This window comes from Enhydra lutris, unplaced genomic scaffold (genome assembly GCF_002288905.1).
Source record: "Enhydra lutris kenyoni isolate GAN:26980312 unplaced genomic scaffold, ASM228890v2 scaffoldscaffold20, whole genome shotgun sequence".
NCBI lineage: Eukaryota > Metazoa > Chordata > Mammalia > Carnivora > Mustelidae > Enhydra > Enhydra lutris.
Window position 1 is genome coordinate 8,984,904 of NW_019154104.1, and position 13,449 is coordinate 8,998,352.

At 37.3% G+C, this 13,449-nt stretch overlaps 1 pseudogene; it reads right to left on the reverse strand.

The window, feature by feature from the left end:
• Positions 1-9,241: 9,241 nt before the first annotated feature.
• LOC111148732 lies at positions 9,242-11,059 on the reverse strand (annotated as a pseudogene).
• Positions 11,060-13,449: the final 2,390 nt, after the last annotated feature.

Consider the following 13,449-nt stretch of genomic DNA (forward strand, 5'->3'; position numbering starts at 1 on the left):
AAAAAAAAAAAAAAAAAGATTTGACAGGACTATTTAAAATTTTGGTAGTGGGTTAATTTCAAGGCCGTGGTCCCAGTAGAATCACGGATAGTTTACAAAATCCATTGTCAGTGTAACAATAACCAGGCCGCTCCTGTGGTATGATTTGAGGGGTTACTGCAGCCCTCCAGGTAGGGTGATCACTCTTTCCTGTTTGCCCAGGACTGAGGGATCTCCCCAGATGTGGGAGTTTCAGGGCTAAAACTGGGAGAGTCCCAGACAAACCAGGATGAGCTGGTCATCCTAAATCCAACACCTCTAGTTTCTTTCTCAATTTCTGATATTTGTTCTTCAATCTTCAAAGGGATTCTGTGACCTAAGTTCTACACTTAAAAACCTTTTCTGTTCAAATTAGCATGAGTCTGTTTCTGATTTCATTGTTATAGGACCCTAACTGGTATAGAAATCAGCACAGGGTGTGAGTTGCAGGTAAGGAAACTTCAGGGAAATCAGATAATCTGGTGTTATTTATCTGCCTAAGTCAAAATTCATTTAATATTCAGAGCAGAGATATTAGGTGGAAGAGCAAGTTAAGTTCTCATTGGTGGTAGTGTGAAATGAAGTGCTCGTTGAGGGTTGGCTTTAAGGAAAGAAAATGTGGTCACTGCTATAGGAAAAGTAGAAAGAACATGAAATATGGAAAATTAAATGTGGAGTGGTTGCTGGGGAGAGCACTGCACACTTAAATAAAAAAAGAGAGCATGGCATGCTGCAATCCTTGAATACTGGGTAAGAAAATAATAAATAAAACCTGGGAATTTTCTGGAACTCATGATAAAGAAACTAATTTTTAGCAGCTGCACAACTAAAATGCCACATTCAAGCTTAAGAGTTGTTGCATTCTGAAATGAGTCAAATTCTGTCTCTCTTAATTTCTTTTGTGAAAGTGAAGACATTAACCAGAAAAGAATGGGATCCTGAAGCAGACTAATGGGGCACAATCCCTGGATTTGCAATACAGCAATGCCCAATCACCCCTAAACTGCCTTTGTCTCCCAGAGAACCTCTGCCTTCCTTGAAGATACTTGTGCCTTCTTCAGCGGATAGAATTGTTCTGCAACACAAAAGGAATTTTCTTCCTGGACCCTTCTCCCCTTCTTATCCTTGGTCTCCATTTCTATAACTAGAAACAGCTCCTAGTTTATCCAGGAAACAAAGCTTCACATAGCAAAAGTTAGTTAATGTAATTTACAACATTGTGATGAGTACCTGAAATAGATCATGGGAGTACTTAATGAAGGAGAAAAAAAAAAAAAAAACAAAAAAAACAGTAATTTTTAGATTAAGCTGATTTAGCCACATGGGGGCACTTACCAAAAGTCTAGATCCCATGTGTTGAATTAGTAGCTAAAACCCAGCCTGTGCAGTGCCCGTGACAGCACTGAGATGATAAAAACTTTGGTAGATTCCAGAGGAAGGAATTCAAAATCTATACAGATTTAAATAATTGAGTGAAATTTTCTTGTTCATGTCTCCACCCAAGCAAACTCTGACTCACAAAGGACCTAGTAGATACCCTTACTCCAAGACATTTTGAAACACACTGCGGAGGGGAGTGCAAGCATTTCTAAATATATGTGTGTGTGTGTGTATATATATATATATATATATATATATATATATATATATATATGTTAATACCTAGTGGGAGAAGGGGCAGTTGAGATGCTCTCCCAATAGAATGGGAATGAGAAGACAGTAAGCAGAGTTGCAGAGGCCACAGACAGTATAACTTTCAGAGGACCACTAAGTGTGGGGGTCTTGAGAGCAGCATTCTGCCATAGTAATTGGAAGGGTAGTTGACAGTGCTTAACTGATCATAGGGGCTGAAGAGCAAAAACAGGGGCATCCTACTCACATCCTACTTGATTTTTATAACCAACTATGGTCGGGACTTGTGACATCTCACCCTAATTTCTATTCTTAAATTATTTCATGGACTCACAGACTCTTAAATAAAGAAGAAGCCTGATAATCTTGAGGATGATACTGCTACAATTGCAAATACTGCTAGTTCTTTAAATCTTCAAAAGCAAAAAGAGAGGGAAGTGACTCAGAAAATTGTGGATTCTTTTTATCGTCCTGTAGCTCTGAGCTTCTAACTGCTAGGTATATAGAGAGTCACTGTCATCCAGAGACACAATTTAAAAGGGATAGTAAATAAATGAGATTTAAATATTTGTCTCTAACATAATAGAACCTGTAGGATCCAAATATTCACGTTTACTTTCCAGCTCTTGAATGCATCTCTGAAATATGTCCTTTGTAATTGACAGACTTCTATTTCAGCATCCTGTGGACCACAATGCTGTTTTGATAGGAAAAATCATATAGAAGTCTCTGGAACTTCCTTTACATTCAACGTAAAGAGGAATAATAGCATTCCTACTGGAATCACGGTCATTACCACCACCACTATCAAAGATGTGAAATTTGCAAAAGCAGTGATTCTGGTCTCAACCCTTCTAGTTCTCCAACTCAGTGGATGCAGAAGTAGGTAAATTTTGGGGACTAGCGGAGGACTATGAATGAACACAATCAGATAAAGACTTCAATTGGAGCTGAAGCTGCAAATGACTAAAACCTCAATACCTGGCATGCACTTATTGATCTGAAGTGTGCTCTTTTCTCTCCATCTACTTTGCTGTAATTTTGAAGGAACATACACTTTTATTGTTTTGCCTCAGGATTCTCTCAGTCCCGAGGTTCTGAGACACAATTTAGTTGAGAGAGAACCTGACCACTTCACAATCCATAGAACTGTCTCCAAGTACACATCACTGAAAGTACATGTTAATTAGCCTCAGAGAACAAGAAGCAGCAGATATCTTAGTCACCCTCAAGATGGTGGGAGATAAATTCCATGAAAATAGAGGAGCTTCCTGTTCTGAAGTTTCTAAAGATCAAGTGATCTGGGATATCAGGACATTACTGGAAGGTAAAGAACTCATTGCTGCCTCTTCTACCTACTATTGTTATGTCATGGCTAGTTGACTTTGGAGCCAATATGTAACCGTATCCAGGTAAGTATATTTGTTACATTTACCAGGTGACCAAAAGGCTGTCAACTGTGGGTATGTCCAAAGACCAGAAAGGTATCTGCAGCTGGTTTTGGTCAAAGCATAAGCAGCCCTTCTCCTTGACCCTTATAAACCATACTATTCAACAACAGATCAAATTGCTGAATGAAGGCAGTATGAAGGTTTTAAGATTATGGGGCAAGCTATGCTTTCTCAGGCACACACTTTTCTTTGAAAACAATACTCTGGCTCTACTAGACGCTGTGTATATTACCATATAGCCCATATTGTCTGCCATGAATTGGCTGTTTAACTCCCCATCTCCCCAACCTGGTTAGTCTGATGCCCAGAAACAAAGGAATTAATGCATATATATCTGAAATAAGATGTTAATGACACTAGTTGATCACATCTATCTATAGCCTCACATCATAGCAAAAGGAATTGCTAATTGTGAAGAAAAAGACAATTCCACCATTTGCAGAATGACTGTAGTGGTTTCACTTATTGTGGTTTTTGTTTTGGTTTGGTTTGGTTTGGTTTTTGCTGTTGTTGTTTTGTCTTCTGCTTTTCTCTGTTCTTCCAAATTAGAGGAACCTATAGGCTGTATGGGAGGCATATTTTTTCCAATCCCCTTACAGCTCTCTGAATTCTCCACAATGAGGCAAACAGAATTGCAAGAAATTATCTTGAAAAACTACAAAAGCCCTTGCCTCCGGAACAAAGAGTGGTGTGGGTAATGAAATGCAACATCTTGGGGTTTTTGTGCCTTTCATAGACCTATATAACCCACTCCCCAAACTGTCATGCATAATTTGATACAAATGGGTTATCTGCCCTTCTGATTTAAACACAGAGCAGAACTGGCAGGAAAAAAAAAATAAGTCACCTGTAAGTTATTGAGAAGGAGTCAGCTCTCTGGGAGTCAGGATAAGGGTAATTAGCTGGGAAGTCCACACTCTAATTTGCCTGAAAAGAAACAAATGAAAAAAATTATATAGTATGTGTGTGTGCATGTGTATCTCTGTATGTGTGTTTACATTTTCAGCACGACTATTGCTTTAATCTGCCAAGATTCCATTTTCTCTCTCTGACTTTGAGTAAAACCCAGGTGCCATTACCAATATTGTAATACTTATTTAATAGGCAGCAGTGGGTGGTAGGCTTTCTTTTTTCTTTCTTTTTTTTTTTTTTTTTTTTTTTTCACCTGCTGAATTTCTCTTATTCTTTGCCAGGCACAGCTTTCACCCCTTACATCCACTGAACTTTGCAGAACAAGTCAGCTGTAAGGTGATTTTGCATGCCTCTTATTTTTCAGTTCCCAGTAATTTGCTCAACAAATAACAGAAAGCCCAGTTATTTGCTGTGAGCACAAAGGCCACTTCCTCCACTTGGAAACCCAGGATTCGCCACTTAGATCTCAAATCTTGAGGATGCTGTTATTTTTTTTTCAACATTTTAATCTTTTTCTTTGCCAACTATAGTTACAACGTATTTTCATATTTCACTTTTTATTTCACATTTCCTTTTTTATCATCATGTTAGGAGCGAGGCATTTTGTATTTATTCTTTCCTTCTAAACGTGCTGGCAAATTTGTTTCTGTCTCCTAAAACTGAGCTTGTGGCAGAAAAACATGCATGTCTGTGTAAATTTTACACAGTAGAAGCAATGGATTACATGTCAATAAAACTGAGAGACCCATTGGATGGGTGAGTGTACTGACTTGTCAAAGGCTGTTTGAAACATGGATGTAGAATCTAGTAGACTCTTGACATCTATGTGTACTCCTGACTCCATAGATACCAACCGTGTACTGTATTTTTAGATGAAATTACATGCTAAAGTGTAACTTCAAATGCACACATCCCCCTTAAAGGCAGCAACTCTAGGAAAACAGAAACATATGAGATGCAGATGTCTTCCCTCTGGTAGCCTTGTTGGATCTTCCTCATACTCGATCCCCTCCCCTGAGGACTGGTACTCTGCAGGCCACTACCCCTTCCCTCCCTCATCATTGCTGCTGGCATCTGCTATATGCACTCTAAAACAGCAAACCAGCTGTATCTTGGCTAATGGTCTGAACCCTCTCCTTTCATTAGGGTGGCACTTTATATAATGCTGTTCTCCCAGCTTTACTGGGAAAGGATATGGTAACTACTGCCCGTCCAGTTATTCCTGTCTGTTTCAGTATAGCGAAATATAAGTTAGAAGATGTTCTTTCTCTTCTCTAAACCTCTTTTTTTGCTAACACACACCATTCACATTATACCCTCTGCTCATATTTACTGGGAAAGTGAATCATTCCCACCTTTGCCAGGCAGCTCAGGATTAAAATCTGTGTTTTAGGAAAGTGGCAGATTATAAGCTTTTACAGACCTTGAAGGTGTCACATTAAAGAAAAGAGGAATGGTAACATCTCTCTATCCTGTCTGGAATAAGATTTTTACTAGTTTATGATACAGATTGTTAGTAACTTCTGAAGGAGTCCGTGGATAAGAAAGAAAGTTATTTATTTATTTATTTTCCCCCCCAAGAGCAAGAAACTAGTTTGTGACCTTTTTTTTTGTTTCTCCCATACCATGCTGGGCATATGGCAGAAGCTTAATATTTAGCAATTAAGAGGGAGCAAATCGACCTCAGGTTGAGGAAAGAAGTTATTGGGTTTTAAAAATAACATCTTGGGGACGCCTGGGTGGCTCAGTTGGTTAAGCAGCTGCCTTTGGCTCGGGTCATGATCCCAGCGTCCTGGGATCGAGTCCCACATCGGGCTCCTTGCTCATCAGGGAGCCTGCTTCTCCCTCTGCCTCTGCCTGCCATTCTGTCTGCCTGTGCTTGCTCTCTCTCCCTCTCTCTCTCTGACAAATAAATAAATAAAATCTTTAAAAAAGATAAAATAAAATAACTTTAAAAAAAAATAACATCTTGGTTTTCATATATTCCAGAAAAATGAAGAAGGGGAGCTTGTCTAAGGAAAGAGAATATTCAAAGCATGAGCAACTGTCAATTTTATATTTATAGATAATAAATTTTCATATCTCCATTATATGCTTACATTAGCTTACTAGCTTTATTTTCAATTTTTGAAAAAAAATTCATTTTAGAAAGAGAAGTTAGAAGAGGTAGCTCTTATCCTTTTACAAGTGGAAACTAACAATTTGTGTCATTTCTCCACAAGGCAAGACACTGAGGGATAGAATTTAAAATCACTGTTACCACTTTGTGGGCATTTCTTCTACACATAGGGCTAAGGAAAATGGAAGTAGTTAATTAGAGAATACAAAATAGATAGTTCTGTACATGTTGACCAAAAGAGTATCATTTAATTCCAATGTGGTCACAGTTAAGGAAATGAAGGGAGCCTGATTATTTACAAGTTTGTTTAGACTAGGGTACTGGGTGGCTCAGTTGGTTAAACATCTGCCCTCAGCATAGGTCATGATTGTAGGGTCCTGGGATCAACCCCCACATCAGGCTCTCTGCTCAGTGGGGAGTCTGTTTCTCCCTCTCCCTTTCCCTCTGCTTGCTGCTGTCCTTGCTTGTACTCTCTCTCTCTCTCTCTCTGACAAATAAATACATAAAATCTTCTTTAAAAAATGTTTGTTTAGATTACTTGGTTTTGGAGGAACAGAGATGGACTTTAGTTATCTATTATTCAAGAGATTTATTAAGTATTTTATAAAAAGTGTAGGTGAGTGAATTTCTGTGGGATAACTGATATTCTGTGATCTAAATCTGACCTGAAAATTCTAGACTGCAGTGACCCACCTGCCAGGGTATCTTTATTCCCCTTCCCTAATATAGACACAGATGCTGAAATTTATATACACATGTATTCCAAAGAAAAAAGAAAATCCAGTTTCCAAAGAAAATGGAATTATGATCAATATTTTTAAATAAGGAGAGAAAAATCATTCATAAAAATTAGTCAATTCAATCTTATGGCTTATATACATCAAAATACAGCTGTTTGACCAGATGTTTTATTTATTTTCCTGGCTATATTATTACACTGTGATTGAGTCTTTTTCCTCCAATGCTAATATAGTTACTCTTTATAAAAATAAGCTCATCTGATGTCAACTATAAATGCATATGTTAGTTTTTAGTAGTGGTAATAATTTAAGGTTTACTGTGAAATAATTTTTGGATTAAAATGTGAAAATTACTGACAGTTTTCTAAAAATGCCATCAGAAAGACTGCAATATAAGTTGGTTATTTATTGAAATATTTGACAATTATACGGTGCTGAATATCAAAGAACACAATAGTGAATATAAACAATCATCTCACAAATTTTAAAGGACCCAGAAGCAGGACACCTGGAATATTGATCCCTTTGCCTTTATGTTTCTCAAGCCTAGGGAACCCTTCCTATGTCTTATCACTTCCCTTTTCTCCATTTAACCAAAAAGAAGGGGCCTCCCAGTATGATTTACTCCAGACCTTAAACCTACCTCAGATTTGGCCTTGAACAGTGCCTTTGAAGGCTAAAGGAGGTCCAGATGAAAGAGGGGCTGTCTGGAAAAGTCCACAGAGAAATGCATTACAGAGATTAACATGCCACAACCTCTTAATCAAAAACCCTGAACAAAAATCAACGTGCAGCAGAGGCAGCTTCCGGAAGTTGTTGAAGTAAAACTGTGGAGAGAAAGGACATCTGGACAGGAAGGAGGGGTTAAAATAATCTCTACAGCTCTGTGCTGACTAAAGAAGAATTGGAAAATGCAAAGTCCTGGGGATAGTAAAAGGAATATTAAGCAGTGCCTTAAATTAATGTGGGAATTATTTTTTTATGGATAGACTCATTGTGCTGCATTTTAACAGGGAAACTTTTTCTTGTATGCCTATCATGTTCTAAACACTATTACTTGCTATAGAAGTGTCTTATTCCACCTTTATATTAGTCTATTCGGATCAGTGATACTGCTCTGTATGTGGTTGATAAAATTATTGTTAGATGGAACAGAATTTGGTCAGTCTTGAGTGTGAATGGATAGAGCTCTGAAGAGTTATGCCTGAAAAGTATGAGACCCAAAATCCAAACTGAAGTCTAGTTCCAAAGCCCAGGCTTTTTTCCTAAACCTTTTTACTTTAAACTGGGAATAAAATCATAGGGACATTCTTGAAAGATAAGAACACTTAAAATTTGTTCTTTTGTAAGTGCAACATTAAAATCATGGACTCAGATATTTACTGTGCATCATAATTACCTGTCAAAAAATGCAATTCATTGATCCACTTTCAATCATATTCAGTAGATACGAGGCAGTCTTTGGGTACATTGAACACACTTTTAGAAACACTAGTGTTTTATTTATGGTTCTTCATTGCCAACAACTGAAATTGACTTTGGCTGAAGTAATCAGAAAGTAGAATACTTCTGTCCAAGCAGAAAGTGGCCTTCCAGAGATATGCAAACTTTAATCCCAGGGGTCCAGGAATTTGTTACCTTGCATGGGCAAAGGGACTTTGCAGATGTAAATTAAGGATCTTGAGGTAGACATGGGGCCATTATTCTGATTTTACAGATATACCCACTATAATCACCAGAGACTCTGTCAGTGAAAGAACAAAGCAGCTGAATCAGAATCAGAGAAGGTGATGTGCTGAAGGGAACAGAGAGGAAGAGGATCCTGTGGGGATGGAATCACAAGTCAGAGAGATGCAATTGCTGATGTCAGGGATGGAGGGAGGAGCCTTAAAGCCGAGGAATGCAGGCAGGTTCTAGAAGATGGAAAAAGAAAGGAAACACATTCTCCCCTAAATCCACAAGGAAGAAGGCAGCCCTTCCAACACCGTGGTTGCAGCCCAGTGACTCCCATTTCACACTTCTGATATCTAGAATTGTAAAAATAATAAATATGTGTTGTTTAAGCCACCGCATTCAAAGTAATTTTTTTCAACAGCAATAGGAAAGTAATACAGAGGCACATTAAGGGATTTATCTTTATATGTATCTCTGCAAGACAGACATAACTTGGAGATATTGTGCATTCACTTCCAGATCACTGCATAAAGCAAATATTGCAATAAAGTGAGCCAAATATTCTTTTTGGTTTCCTTGTGCATATGAAAGTTATGTTCACATTACATTGTAGTCTATTAAGTGTGCAATAACATTATGTCTAAAAAACAATGTACATACCTTAATTTTAAAAAATGCTTTATTGTCAAAAAGTGCTAACCACCATCTGACCTTTCAGTGACTGATAATCTTGCTGGAGGAGGGTCTTGCTTCAATGTTGACAGTTGCCTACTGATCAGCATGGTGGTCATTGGAGGCTAGGGTGGTTGTGGCAGTTTCTTAAAATAAGACAGAGATGAAGTTTACCATATTGATTGACTTTTCCTTTCATAAATGATTTCTCTATAGCATACCATACTGTTTGATAGCATTTTACACATAGTAGGACTTCTTTCAAAGTTGGGGTCAATCCTTTCAGACTCTGCAAATGCTTTATCAACTATGTTTATGTAATATTCTAACTTCTTGGTTGTTATTCCAACAGTCTCACAAATTCTTCTCTAGGAGTAGCTTCCATCTCAAGAAACCACTTTCTGCACTCATCCACAAGAAGCAACTCCTCATCCGTTAAAGTTTCATCATGAGATTTCAGCAATTCACACCCATCTTCAGGCTCCACTACCAATTCTAGTTCTCTTACTATTTCTACCACTTCAACAGGCACTTCTTCCACTGAAGTCTTGACCCCCTCAAAGTCAAGTGGGCTGGAATCAACTTCTTCCAAACTTCTGTTAATGTTAATATTTTGACCTCTTGCCATGAATCATGGATGTTCTTAATGGCATCTAGAATGGTGAATCCTTTCCAGAAAGTTTCAATTTGCTCTGCTCAGATCCATCAGTAATATGGCAGCTGTAGCTACCATTGTATTTCTTAAATAAGGAGACTTGAAAGTTGAAATTACTCTTTACCCAAGGGGTACAGGGTACAGAATGGACATTGTGTTAGGCATGAAAACAACATTAATCTCATTATACATTTCCATCAGAGCTCTCGGCTGACCAGCTGCATTGACAGCGAGAAGTAATATTCTGAAAGAAATCTGTTTTTTTGTTTTTTGTTTTTCTTTTTTGGCTTTTTGTTTCTTGTTTTTTGTTTGTTTGTTTGTCTTCCTGAGCAGTCATTCTCAACTGTGTGCTTAAAATATTCAGTAAACTCTGCTGTAAACAGAGGTGCTGTCATTAGGCCTTTGTTGTTCTATTTATAGAATAATACACAGGCATAGTATATTTAGCAGAATTCTTGAAGGTCCTGGGATTTTTGGAATGGGCATTGATCATTGGCTTCACCTTAAAGTCACCAACAGCATTAGTCCCTAATTAGAGGGTCAGCCTGTCCTTTGAATCATTAAAACCAATCATTGACTTCTCTCTAGCTTCCAAAATCCTAGCTGGCATCTTTTTCTAATAGAAGACTGTTTCATCTCATTGAAAATCTGTTGCTTAGTGTAGCCACCTTCATTAAATATCTTAACTTGATCTTCTGAAGAACTTGCTGCAGTTTCTACAATAGCATATTCTACTTCACTTAGCATTTTTATATTATGGAAACAGCTTCTTTCTTTAAACTTCATGAACCAACCTCGGCCACCTTTAAACTTTTCTTCTGCAGCTTCCTCACCTCTCTTGGTCTTCATAGAAATAAAGGCAATTGAGGACTTTCTCTGAACTAGGTTTTGGTTTAAGGGAATATTATGGCTGGTTTGATTTATCCAGACCACTAAAATTTTCACCATATCCATAATAAGACTGTTTGGCTTTATTATCATTCATGTGTTCACTGGAGCAGTTCTTTTAATTTCCTTCAAAAACTTTTCCTTTGCAACCATAGCTTGGCTAACTGGCACAAGAGACCTAGCTTTGGTCTATCTAGGCTTTCAACCTGATTTCCTCACTGAGCTTAATCATTCCTAGCTTTTGACTTAAAACGAGAGGCATGTAACTCTTCCTCTCACTTGTATACTTAAAGACCATTGTAGGGCTACTAACTGGCTTAATTGCAATATTGTTGTTTCTTGGGGAATAGGGAGGCCTGAGAAGAGATGGTGGAATGGTCAGTCTGTGGAGCAGTCAGAACACATACCACAATTATCAATTAAATTTGCTGCCTTATATTAAGGCTACAGCTCATGGTGTCCCAAAACAACTACAATTGTAACATCAATAATCACTGATCACAGGTCACCATAAAAAATAATAATAAAGAAGTTAGAAACATTGTGAGAATTACTGAACTGTGATGCAGAGACACAAAGTGATCAAATTCTGTTGAAAAAATGGTGCCTTTAGATTGGCTATACATGAGTTGCCACAAACTTTTAGTTTATAAAAAAAAATGTAATATATGCAGAGCATAATAAAGTCAAATGCAATAAAAACAAGGTATTCTTATACATAAAGTTATACTTCTGGGTGTGACAAACACTATCTGTTCTCTGGGCAGATCCCTTTATACCCCATTATCCCATTATCAATTTAGTATGCCCTTGTCCTAACAGCTCATTACTTTTTTCTAATGGCTTTAATAATTGGGAGCTTTTCCAGAGGACTTCCTTTGGGCTACTGGAGCAGAAGTTTATGTTGAGAGTTTAAGTGCTCCAAGCCATTTTTACACCCCAAGAAATATATTCTAACATTCAGTAGTGACCTCTTTAGGAGCATTTTCTTCTCCATACAAATATGCATAGTTGTCTCAATCCTGATAACTACCTGATTACATTTTCATTCATATTAGATGTTCAGGGAATGTGTTTCAAAGGAACGAATCAATGAATGAAAAAATAAATAAATAAAAATACCCCCAAGATGACTAGTCTTGTTTCGTTTTGACTGATGTAATCAAATTATCCCAATAAATATATATTACTCCAAACAGTTACCCTAAGAAAAATAAGGAAATCTATTTAAATGGTTTGTTTTCTTTTTACTATTAATGGGGTGTGATAAGTAGGGATGTATTTTGGATCTCTCTCTGGCGTACTTAAACACATGAATAACATCCACTGAAGTTTCTTCTTAGCCAGGAGTTACCCTTAGAGAAATTTCATCATTGATGAAATGACAATAGTTGTCTCGCTCAACAGTTAATTTATAAATCATGCACAAAAGACTCATAAACTTCTCAGTGTATTTAGCTTTAAATATGGCAATTAAGGAAACTATGTCCACTTGAATAGAAAATGCCAGAAAGCCAATAGATTGACATTCAAAGTGTTCAGACTCATTCAGGATATATACATGCTTTCCTTGGCTTGCTAGACATGATTCAGCATAAGGAAAAAGAAAGCTATACTGATTTGAATTTGCCAATTTCTACTGCACCATCTCTAATTTTACCATTTTGGTTGAAATAATAATATTTCTCTCAAAATGATTTTTTAAAGATATAAAAAGTATAAGACATTTTATAAGCTTACTTATTTTTCTTCTTATTTTAACTTAAAAAATAAGTCAGCTGGGTGGCTCAGTTGGTTAGCATCCAACTCTTGATTTCAGCTCAGGTCTTGATCTCAGGGTTGTGAGTTGAAACCCTGCACTGGGGTCCACACTGGGTTTGGAGACTATTTAAAAAACATGAGGCAAAAATGGATAATTATTTATGGTTAAAAACAATATTTTATTTAAATCACTTATGAACTAGGTACTTTTTAAAAATCTTATTCATTTATTTGAGAGAGAGAGTAAACAATTGAGACAGAGAGAAAGTGGATGATCAGGGGGAGAGAGAAAAGCAGACTCCTCGCTGAGTAGACAGCCTGATGTGGAGCTTGATCCCAGGACCCTGAGATCATGACCTGAGCCAAAGTCAGATGCTTAACAGACTGGGCCACGCAAGCAGTCCCAATGAACTAGGCATTTTTACAAAATTATGGTTTTGAGGTACAGTAATACAAAAGTCAACAAATGAAACAGAATAAAGTAAAACACTCAGCTTGTTTAAGGGGATTTAATTTAAGATATGGGAGAACCTCAAAAACAATTTGAGAAATTATTAGCTAGTCAACAATTATTGTAAATATTGGCTATAATGAAGAAAAAATTTAGTTAGAATCATACCTCATGTCATACACAACAACAAACACCGAAATGCTTTAAAGAACTAAAAACCAAAACAACTATTAAAGAAAAATGTAAAATAAAAGTTTACATAACTTTGAGGGGCGCCGGGGTGGCTCAGTGGGTTAAAGCCTCTGCTTTCAGCTCAGGTCATGATCCCAGGGTCCTAGGATCGAGGGGATCGAGTCCCACATCAGGCTCTCTGCTCAGTGGGGATCCTTCTCCCCCACCCCCGGCTGCCTCTCTGCCTACTTGTGATCTCTGTCTGTCAAATAAATAGATAAAATCTTTAAAAAAAAAAAAAGTTT